At 41.0% G+C, this 10,300-nt stretch overlaps 1 protein-coding gene across 10 annotated transcripts in view; it reads left to right on the top strand.

Moving 5' to 3' along the window:
• Positions 1-13: 13 nt before the first annotated feature.
• The window catches only part of ZNF410 (zinc finger protein 410), a 44,110-nt gene continuing 33,823 nt past the window's right edge, over positions 14-10,300 (top strand). For 8 of the 10 annotated variants that reach the window (XM_082383936.1, XM_082383930.1, XM_082383933.1 and 5 more), the window contains exon 1: positions 14-2,212. The gene's annotated coding sequence lies outside the window, so the exon portion shown is untranslated. Of the gene's footprint in view, positions 2,213-6,462; positions 6,545-7,740; positions 7,834-10,300 lie in introns of all 10 variants that reach the window. The other 2 variants (XM_082383932.1, XM_082383931.1) reach the window with 2 other exon arrangements.

Below are 10,300 nucleotides of genomic sequence, written 5' to 3'. Positions count from 1 at the left end.
TCATAAGTTGTATTTAAAATAGAATACTTGAGAAGGCACTTAGTAAATATTGAACTGGACATGCTTTACGTAATTCTTGAACTGAAGCTTGAAGAATAAATTGGGATGGTCTTTCCATATTATAGATGGAAGAGGGACTTAATTGCAGGGTCTGTGTGTGTGTAGGGGTTTGGGGGAATGCAGAGCTTGTGGAACAGTTTTTGGGGTAGGAGAGCAGAGGCTTTGTGTTGGGAGTAGTATGAGAAGTTAAATAACTGAGGTTGGTTAGGTTGATGGAGGGACTAGATTTACTACAGAAGACATGTGTTTTGCCAAGTAGTTCACAGTATAGCCTAAAAACTCAAATATATATTGATAAAAGCCTATCTTTATTTTAGGTTAGCAGGCACATACTGTCAAATAGTTACAAAGATTTCGAGGGCAAATAGATATAGACATCAATTCAAGTTTTAGGTGATGAAAAAGATTTAAACAACAAATACAGCTTCAGAAAATGACAGAACTGACTGAGCAAAGTAACAAATGCTCATAAACATGGCTGTTCAAGACCTATTAATGTACCTCTAAATAAGAGCATTTGTTTTATTAATTGTAATCAACCCTTTAATACAGTAAAATTGAGGATATTTTCTGAGTGTTGTGCTGGCTTATGGTCAGCTGTTTACAAATTGCAATATACTTTTGTGTAGATTCGGACTGTGTTAGTAATCAGTCACTCCAGTTGACCTCAGTGGCCTTCGCTTCTTTCTTGTTTTATATACTTTTCCAGAGAGAGCTTCATCTCTTGTCTGTGTGTTGATAACTCCCAAATCTGTATCTTATTTCTGACCTCTTGAGCTAGGTAGGGACCTTTACCTCCAAGTAAATATCCCATAGGCACCGGGAATAGATAAACTCGGCTTATCTAAAGAGGAATTATCTTTCTCTGAAACATGTTGCTTCTTTGTTTTCAAATCACCATCGTTTGTGTACTGAACTACTTCCCTGGTTTCTTCAAACTTGTCTCTGTCCTTGAAAATGCCCTTCTTAGAAAACACCTTTAGGGCTTCCCTGGTGGTGCAGTGGTTAAGGATCCGCCTGCCAATGTTGGGGACACGGGTTCGAGGCCTGGTCCAGGAAGTTCCCACATGCCGCGGAGCAACTAAGCCCGTGCGCCACAACTACTGAGCCTGCACTCTAGAGCTCTCGAGCCACAGCTACTGAGCCCACGTGCCACAACTACTGAAGCCCGCAGGCCTAGAGTCCGTGCTCTGCAACAAGAGAAGCCACCGCAATGAGAAGCCCGCGCACCGCAAGGAAGAGGAGCCCCCGCTTGCCACAACTAGAGAAAGCCCATGCGCAGCAACGAAGACCCAACGCAGCCAAAATAAATAAATAAATAAAATAAATCTATTAAAAAAACAAAACAAAACACCTTTAATTCCCACTGCCACTATCTTAGCTCAGTCCCTCCTTCATCCTTTGGCACACAGCAAGTATTAAAAAATTAGTAATTTCACAAAGTCAGTCAAACACGTAAAGCTCTAACAAGTTGCGGCATCTGGCCTGAAACTCAAGTGTTCTAGCACCGGTGTGGACATCGGAGAGCTCTTCACATTCTACTGTACTGACGGAACCCAGACTCTAGGGACTTCACCTTCCAAAAAAAAGTTCTACACCGGAGTCTCAATTCTTACCCCACCTGGTATGCAATGCAGAACTAGATTCTGCAAGTTCCCTGCTCGGGCAGTGAAGCTTCGAGGTCCTCTTCACTAAGAACTTTGATAAATGTTTAAGTAGTGATCTTTTCTTTCTCTCTTGCCTCCATTGCAACATTTACTGACCTCAGCTGACAGGAGAGAACTACCCCATCCACTGCAGCAGGGAAGCAGTGACGTCACGCCTAGAATTGACTGACCCCGTTTTTCGGGCTTCGCAGACCACGGAGCTACAAAGGCCGAGAGGGAATGAGTGGGAGGCAGGAGACCGCAGTGCCTTCCCTCTCCAAGTCAAGCCTGCCTGGCCCGCGCAGGCCAGCGGCCCCCGGGCCGGAACCTCGTGCGGGACTGCAACAGCCCGGCTCGGAGGCGAGCGAGTGGGTGTGTGGGGGGGGGGGGGGGCGGTCAAACTTCCTGTCCCGCGCTCGAGCTGCTTCCGGCGGGAGCCGGAAGACGCTCTGTGTGGACAGAATTCGGGACCGACTGACGGACGGACGGCTGCCGGGGACGGAAAGGTGAGCTCCGGGGTGGGCCTGACCGACCCGCTCGGCTAAGTGGTCCCCGAGAGGGAGGGAGCCAGTGCTGGCTCCTCGGGGGCTCGGGCCGAGTTTGCCCCCGGAGAGGACAGGGAAACCGCCCCGGGGCACCCCACCCGGATCTGGAGCGGCAGGTCTGAAGCCCTACGGCTTCGGCTCTTCTCCTCGCGGGCTTTTAGGGCAGATGTTTCGGCTCTTTCGCTTGGTTTCGGGGCCAGGGGCATGGGGACAAGACCAACCTGGAGAAAGCTAGAGTCAGCGAGTCCCCGCGGCGGGGGCTCCCAGACTGCACCCTCCGCGAGGCCTGCCTGCGGACCTTGGGGCCCTTCACTAGGCTGTTGTAATGGGGGAACGAGGATGCCAAGGCGACTCTGACCTGGACATTTCAGCCCAGATCTACCGTCTTCTTTCATACGTCCACTTACTTTCTCGGTCTAGAAGAAGGAAGGCTGCCGACTCGGAGGGTCTGGGCCACTGGTTTCTCCTTCGCGTGTCATTTCAAGGCGAGGGTGTGGGCTATGAGAGTCTACAGCCTTATGCATTTCGCAGGTTGAAGTTTCTTCAGAGAAAAGAATTCAGTTAGTTTATTAAAGTTTATCTCACTTGCTCATGAGGCTCTGAAATGCATTTAGGAACCATTTGGCAGTTAAATATTATTAACTTGGAACTTAAGAATTTGTATTTCTTCCTCACTTTGGCACAAGGACCAACGCAGCGTATTTGCAAAGAATAAAAGAAACATTTAAAAATAAAGCCAGGGGCATTTTGTTATTGTTAGGGAGTGAGAAATTCCACTTTGTGTTATCTTCGTGTGAGACAAGGTCAACTAAACTCGCAGTCAAAAGATTTAGGTTCTAGTTTTTTAAGTTTTACATCTAAGTAGAGGTCTAATTTTTGGCAAGTTAATCTCTAGCTTTGGACTTTTTTTTCCCTCTGTAAATGAAGGGGGTTACCTATTCATTCAGTAAATATTTCCTGAATGCTTAGTTTGTGCAAAACATCAGTGGAGAAAGGAGAAGGATGAATAAATTCATTGAACCTTAACCAGTGAGAAAAATATGCAGATAGACAACTAACTCCCAAGGCAAGCTGAAATAATTGCTAAAGAGAGGTTAAACTGTGCTGTGAGAACACCAAGGGAAGGACAGATTTGTTCTGACTGGAGGGAAAGGGGTCTTCATGGAAGATGGCGTATGAGTTGGATTTTAAAGACTGGAAAGGATTTCAGAAGATCACAGCTGGATTGGAGGGTTTTATTACTGGAGGGTCTTATTACTGAAGAACTATCACAAGGGAAAGGGACCTTGAGCACTAAAATAGGTTGGAATGTTCATTTAGTAGCCAGTCCAGTGTGTACTGGAGAAAAGAGTTCATTGAGGTATATAGTGGATGCTGCAGTTGGAACAGTATTTGAGGACATATTGTTGAATATTTAAAACGCCATACATAGGGATTTGACTGTTAATTCTGAAGCACTGAACTTTGGGTATGGGAAGTGACGTAAGCATTTCTGTGTTTTGGAAAGATAGCTCGAGTGGCTGCATAAAAGATGGAATGGAAAGGGGAATTTTAAGGGCAAGGTGGCCAGTTAGAAGCCTATTTTCATGGTGTAGTTGAAAGATAATGAAAAACCTAAACAGGGCATTATGGTAGGAGTAAGTTTGGAGGAATCAGAACCACTGGGATTATTTAAATATGGAGGATGAGAGAGATTGTTCAAGACCTAGAATTTGTAGCTGAGTGGGAGAACAATTGGGCAATAACTGAAATGGATAATACAGGAAGAAGAACAGGTTTGGTGGGGAAGGTGACAGTCTGGATTTTGGACATTGTTAAAATTGAGGTAGATATCCACATGGGGATACCTAGCAAGCAGTTAGAAATGAAAGTTTGGAGTACAGAGAGAGGTCAGAAATAGAGACAAAAATTTGGGTATCATTCACGGAGTCATTCATTCGTTATACAAATATTTGTTCAGTGCCTACTAGCTGCTTACAGGAAGTTTGTATAAAAGCCCTTTAAACTCATAGTAAAGACAATCTCAGAGCTTCACAGTATCAGAAATGACTCTTGGAGACCTAAATTCCTTATGAATTACCTACAATACTTTGCCAGGCACTAGGTGATGGGTTCTGGGTTCTGGGAGTTATAGTAGTGAACAAGGCAGGCTAGTTCTTGCCCTTGTTTATGGAGCTTACAATTTAGGGGGTAGCCAGACAAAAAGTGAATACTGTATCAAAACAAAAGAATTAGAAATTGTGGTAAGTGCTGTAATGGAGACAGCAGAGATAGAAAATAAAAGTGGGGGTATGAGGAACCTTCTTTGGATAAGGTTATCAGGCAGAGCCTTTTTGCATGAGTTGATAGTTAAATAGAGCCCTGAAGAATGAAAAAGAGCTAACCAATGGAAGAGAAAGCATTCCTAAGTAGAGGAAATGATGTGTGCAAATCCCTAACATAGGAAAGAGCTTAATGTGTTCAAGGAACTAAGGGAAAGTCATCTGGCTGGAGCTTGGTGAGCAAGTAATAGAGCACAACTCTGGAATGTTTTTGGAGAGGAAGGAATGGATCACATAGGTCCTTATAGGCCAGGATAAGGAGTTTGGATTTTTACTAGATGCATTGGGAAGCCATGTGAAAAAAAATGCGAAAATTCACATTTTAAGATGGTATTAAGTGATGTGAAGAGAACAGAATGGAAGGAGGCAAAGTATAGAAGTAGGGAGACCAGTTAGGAGACAGTAACAGTACTTTAAGGCAAGGTTGATGGTGGCCTGGAGTAGAGTAGTGGCAGTAGATATAGAAGTACGTGGATTTGCGATCTCTTTTGGAGATAGAATCAGGTCCAGACTTGCAGCTGGACTGGATACTGGGAACAAAGGAAAGAAAGTAATAAAAGTGATTTCTAAATGGGGTGAATGGTGATCCTCCCTTGAGCGGAGGGTTGTGGTCAGAGGGACTGGCAGGGGAGGATGGGAAATAGGCTTGGGAGAGAATTCATTTTGAACATGTTAAATTTGAGATATCAAAACATGAGGTAGAGATGTCAAATAAGCAATCCTATGTACAAGTTTGCAGCTCAGGGGAGATATCTGGGCTATAGATAAAAATTTTGGAGACCGTATCATTTAAAGCCATGAGTTCACACTAGGAAGAGAGTCTAGCAAGAGAAGAGGGCCTGGCCTGCAAACTATCCTGAAGAACATTAACATTTAGAGGATGAGTGGAGGAGGAATATAGGAGTTATCGAAGGAAACTGGAGGAATGGCCAATGAGGTAGGATTAAAATAAGGAAGAAGTATCTTAGAAGCAAAAGAGAGTAAGTAAAGTGTTTGAGGAAGGAGGCAGTGCTTCTAAGGGAAAATATCAGTTATGACTCTGGTTGCAAATGACCAATTTACTTGAGGAGAAGAGGAATTTATGACAAGGATGTGGGCAGCTGACAGGATCAAAGGAAATGCTGAAGGCCCTGGCTTTGAAAAGGACAGGAATCTGAGCAGCCCCAGCAGGAGGCTGCTAATTGCAGTACTGGAGTGAATGGGCTCCTATAGCAGTTTTCACCTTAGTTACTTCTTTTAGAATTCACCTTCTGAGGAAAAGTATCTGATTTGTTCATCATGGGTTGCGTGTCCAACAGTTGGTCAGGATAGAAAAGAACACCTTAATCTATAATCGCACTAAGAATATATCCAGTGGGGGAGGGATAGATCCCCAAACAAAACGTGCATCCTGTCACCCAAACGGCGGAATGAATGTGGAACAGTCAAAAATAATAGCTGTCCCTTGCAAAGGTCAAGTAAGATGAGGGCAGCAAAGTATCCATTAAATTTGGCAGCATGAAGATGCCTTAAATTTGTCTCTGAAGGATTGCAGAGAAATGGAGAGGTGACTGGAATAAAAATCAGGGCTGTAGGAATGGAGCACCCCAGAAGATCCTGGGAAGAGAAGAGGGAAGGCCCAGGATGAATGCTACAGTTTCTGAGATTAATTCTGGCTTCACAGTTCTATATTCCAAATGTCTTTTATCAGTACCCGTTACCACTTTATCATTAGAATTTAATTAACTTTAATGCTATATCATATACTAGATATGATATTAAAAAATTACTTGGTTTTTCTATTCCTTTCACTACCATTTTATGCCAGAACTTAAACTGCTCTTTTTTAATTTGAATTTTTGGTCTTTGGAATTCACTAACATTAGTAGAATTTTGTTTTCATTTTTTAAGTATTACTGAGTTTTGTTCCTGTCTGTATCTGTGGTCAGCCACAGGTAGAAGTTGGGGGAGCTGAGAAGCAGATTGGCCCATGGTAAGAGAGACTAGTCCTCTTGGTTGAAATTATGCGCTTCATTTTAACCTTTGTGAATAGTGACCAATTGGGGGAGCACAGTGTTTCTCAGTTTCTTCCCTCTTTTTTCTCAAGCCTCCCTCAGTCTTCCCCTTCTTTCCAAAACCGGGTCAAGGTCAAGGCATTTTCTACCTCCCTCAAGAGGATAAGAGCAATACTGGTATTCTGGGCTTTGTATTCTAGGGTGGAATCACATTGCTTTTTGGAGGTTGACACAATGCTCTTCTGTTTCTTTCATGATGCAGAGTATTAAAAGCCCCTGGTCATCTTTCTGTTTGGAATACACTCCCTTCTGTATGGCAGTCAGGACTAAGGCAAGAGACCTGTATCAGCTCTGTTCTCCTTTTGCTTGCTTAGTTTACTTTGGATTGGTTTTTCCCTCCCGGTATTTCTCCATGTAGCCTGCACTGGTTTTAGGCCATACTTACTCTAGGGAAATGGTGTTACCACTAATTCCTGTCTAGTATATGAGAGTTCTTCATTGGGGTGTGGGACCAAAGACTGGTTAATTAGAAAAACTACTTTGTCTTTCTTTGCCTAGTGTGTAGTATTTTCCTTTGCAGACCACAAGGAGGTTTGAGGTTTAAGTAATCTCAATTTCACCAAGACTTTTATCAATGGTAATTGCTGATTGTTTGTAATATATACTTATATCAGGTTTATATCTATGGCTTTATATTTTAAGACTGATTCTGTGTTAAACATATGTATTTTAGACACTTGAAAATACTTTATAGTGTTTTTCAATCTGTGAGACATAACCTGTTAATAGCTGTGAGAACATTTTCATGGATCTTATCATTTAAAAAAAAATTCAAAGTGCATGAAATTAGTATATGTTAGTATTTTATTGTTTTATGAAAATATGTTATTTGTGTGTATCTCTGTGTGTGTTTCATTCTCTGAGTTATGATGGAAAATGTATCTTACTGTGGGTTGCAGTCAAAAAAGTTTGAAAACCACTGCTCTATAGGAAATTTGGACTCAGTAACAAAAAGCAGATTTCTTAACCTTTTATAGTATACTAAGCGTTTGATAGATTTACTTGTTTCTTAAGCACTTATGCAGAACTTTGTTTATGAAGAATTTTGTAATTATTTCTATTGACTGATATATAAATAATCTTAGGGTAGACCTATTTCATTTCTGTATTTCAGATAAGTTTCCCAGGGCCAAGAAGATGAATAGCTTGCCCAGGTCTCAACCAACGAGTCAGAGGCAGAATTTAGATTCCTGCTTAAGAGACCTTGGTTTGTTGTTTTTTTTTTTTTTAAACATCTCAACTTCTTTATTAAACTTGTTCAGCTCCTTAGTGTTAATGCATAATTTGCTGGATGATGTTGAGTGTACTGTAGAAAAAGAATACAGTTTATCAAACTTCAGTTCCCAGGATTTATTTATGTGGCTAAAAACAGAAAGAGAGTTGTTCTCAGGATGGTCATAGAGATTGCTGTTGTCCTAAATCTACTTTGCTGTTGTTAGGCGTTCTCTCGTTACTTATTCCCAGAACTTTTCAGGGCTTCTTGTGTTCTTTGCTTTGGTTCATTGCAAAGGTTTGTGTTGCCTGCATTTTTTTTAACCCTTAGGCTGACTATGGGGTAATATATTCAATAATAGCAGTGGCAGGGTCAGTGGATTTCTAAAAAATATAATATGTGCTAGACCAAGATTGTTCCTTTAAGCAGTCTAATATGCTTTTGTGGCCATAGGGAACCATGCACACAGTAAAATTTAGTTGTTATGAACTCTTCATCCGGAGCCAAGATTCCTTATTTATGATTTGTGGAAAATAGGATTTGATGTGCCTGGCCTTTGTTGCTGATAGTTAAATATCATTATCTCTTTTATTTTTTATGGAGCTAAATTAGTAATTTTTCTATTTAGAAGGAAATAAGAATACAAATTTTGTCTGTCTGGGTAAAGATACAAAATAAAAATGAACAAATATTACTGTCCACATTAAAGGACTTTGGGTGGTGTAGGCAACTGCTTGGTATTGCATCTCTAATCTCTTATCTTAATTAATATAAGAAAGCCTGGGAAGAAATTTCCTCTGAGACCCATAATTATCTTGAAAATAGCTTCCCTTTGAGTAAAGCAGTGCCTTTCACTCTAGTGTCATGTAAATTGCATTTGAAGGAAAGACATTGCATTGGACACTCCCCCCCACCCCATACTGGTAAATTATTTTTATTATAAATACTTTAAATATACTCAAACGAAAAGCTAGGTAATCCTTATCCCTCCTATGTTGAACCCCTATACCTTTTAATCAACTATAAAATCAAAACAAATTTACAAATAATTTAGTACTAGCAATGGTAGGGTCAGTGGAATTTTTAAAAATATATAATATATGCTGAAGCAAGGTTGTTTTCTTAAGCAATCTAATATGTTTTGATGGCCATAGGAACCATGTATATAGTACAATTTAGGTTATCAGTGTTATGTCCGTTGTTACCATGGATTTATATCTTTATGAGTAAGTATATAGATGTAAACCATACCAAAACCCAAGAAAATTCAAATTGACATTCATATTATGTTGTAGAGATGTCGTTTTACTGAAATGAAATAATGTTGATCTGAATAGTGGAAAGATTTAGTTTGGATTCACTAATATATATAATCCGTTTCTATATTTTAACTTTAGTAATAGCAATGTAGAGAATATCATACAAGGTACTATTTGTGATGTGAAGGCATGGTGAAGCAGTTTACGAGAATCAGATCTCATATTCAACCAAAACTGGCCAGAAGTCCTTGAATGCCAATTTCAGTGATAACTTTGTAGAGTTAGAGTTACCTTATTCAGAAGAAGATAAGATTTGTGTTGCAAATAAAAAGGTAACACAGAAAGGGAGAAAGTTTGGGCAAATCTTATATCTGGTAAGGGACTCGTATCTAGAATATATAAAGAATTCTTACAACTCAATAATAAAAAGACATCTCAATTTAAAAATGGGCCAATGATCTGAATAAGCATTTCTCCAATAAAGATGTACAAATGGCATATAAGCACATGAAAAGATGCTCAACATCATTAGCCATCAGGTAATGCAACTCAAAACTACAATGAGTTACCACTTCACACTCAATAGGATGGCTGTAATAAAAAAAGGTGTATTTTAAAAGGAGAGGATAGGGAGAAATTGGATCCCTCATGCACTACTGGTGAGATTGTAAAATGGTGCAGCCACTTTGGAAAATAGCCTGGTAATTCCTCAAGAGGTTAAACACAGTTACTGTATCACCTATCATTTCCACTCCTAGATGTATACCCTAAAGAGTGAAAACATATGTCCACACAAAAATTTGTACATGGGGCTTCCCTGGTGGCACAGTGGTTAAGAATCCGCCTGCCAGTGCAGGGGACATGGGTTCGAGCCCTGGTCCGGGAAGATCCCACATGCTGCGGAGCATCTAAGCCCGTGCGCCACAACTACTGAGCCTACGCTCTAGAGCCCGTGAGCCACAACTACTGAGCCTGCATGCCACAACTACTGAAACCCGCGTGCCTAGAGCCTGTGCTCCACAACAAGAGAAGCCACTGCAATGAGAAGCCTGTGCACCACAACGAAAGAGTAGCCCCCACTCGCCGCAACTAGAGAAAGCCCGCACACAGCAGCGAAGACCCAACACAGCCAAAAATAAATTAATTAATTAATTTAAAAAAATTTTTACATGAATGTTATAGCAGCATTATTCATGATAGCC

This window comes from Balaenoptera borealis (assembly GCF_965194805.1).
Source record: "Balaenoptera borealis genome assembly, chromosome: 3".
Taxonomy (NCBI): Eukaryota; Metazoa; Chordata; class Mammalia; order Artiodactyla; family Balaenopteridae; genus Balaenoptera; species Balaenoptera borealis.
Note: the sequence above shows the minus strand (reverse complement) of the source record. Positions and strands in the feature narration are given on the sequence as shown.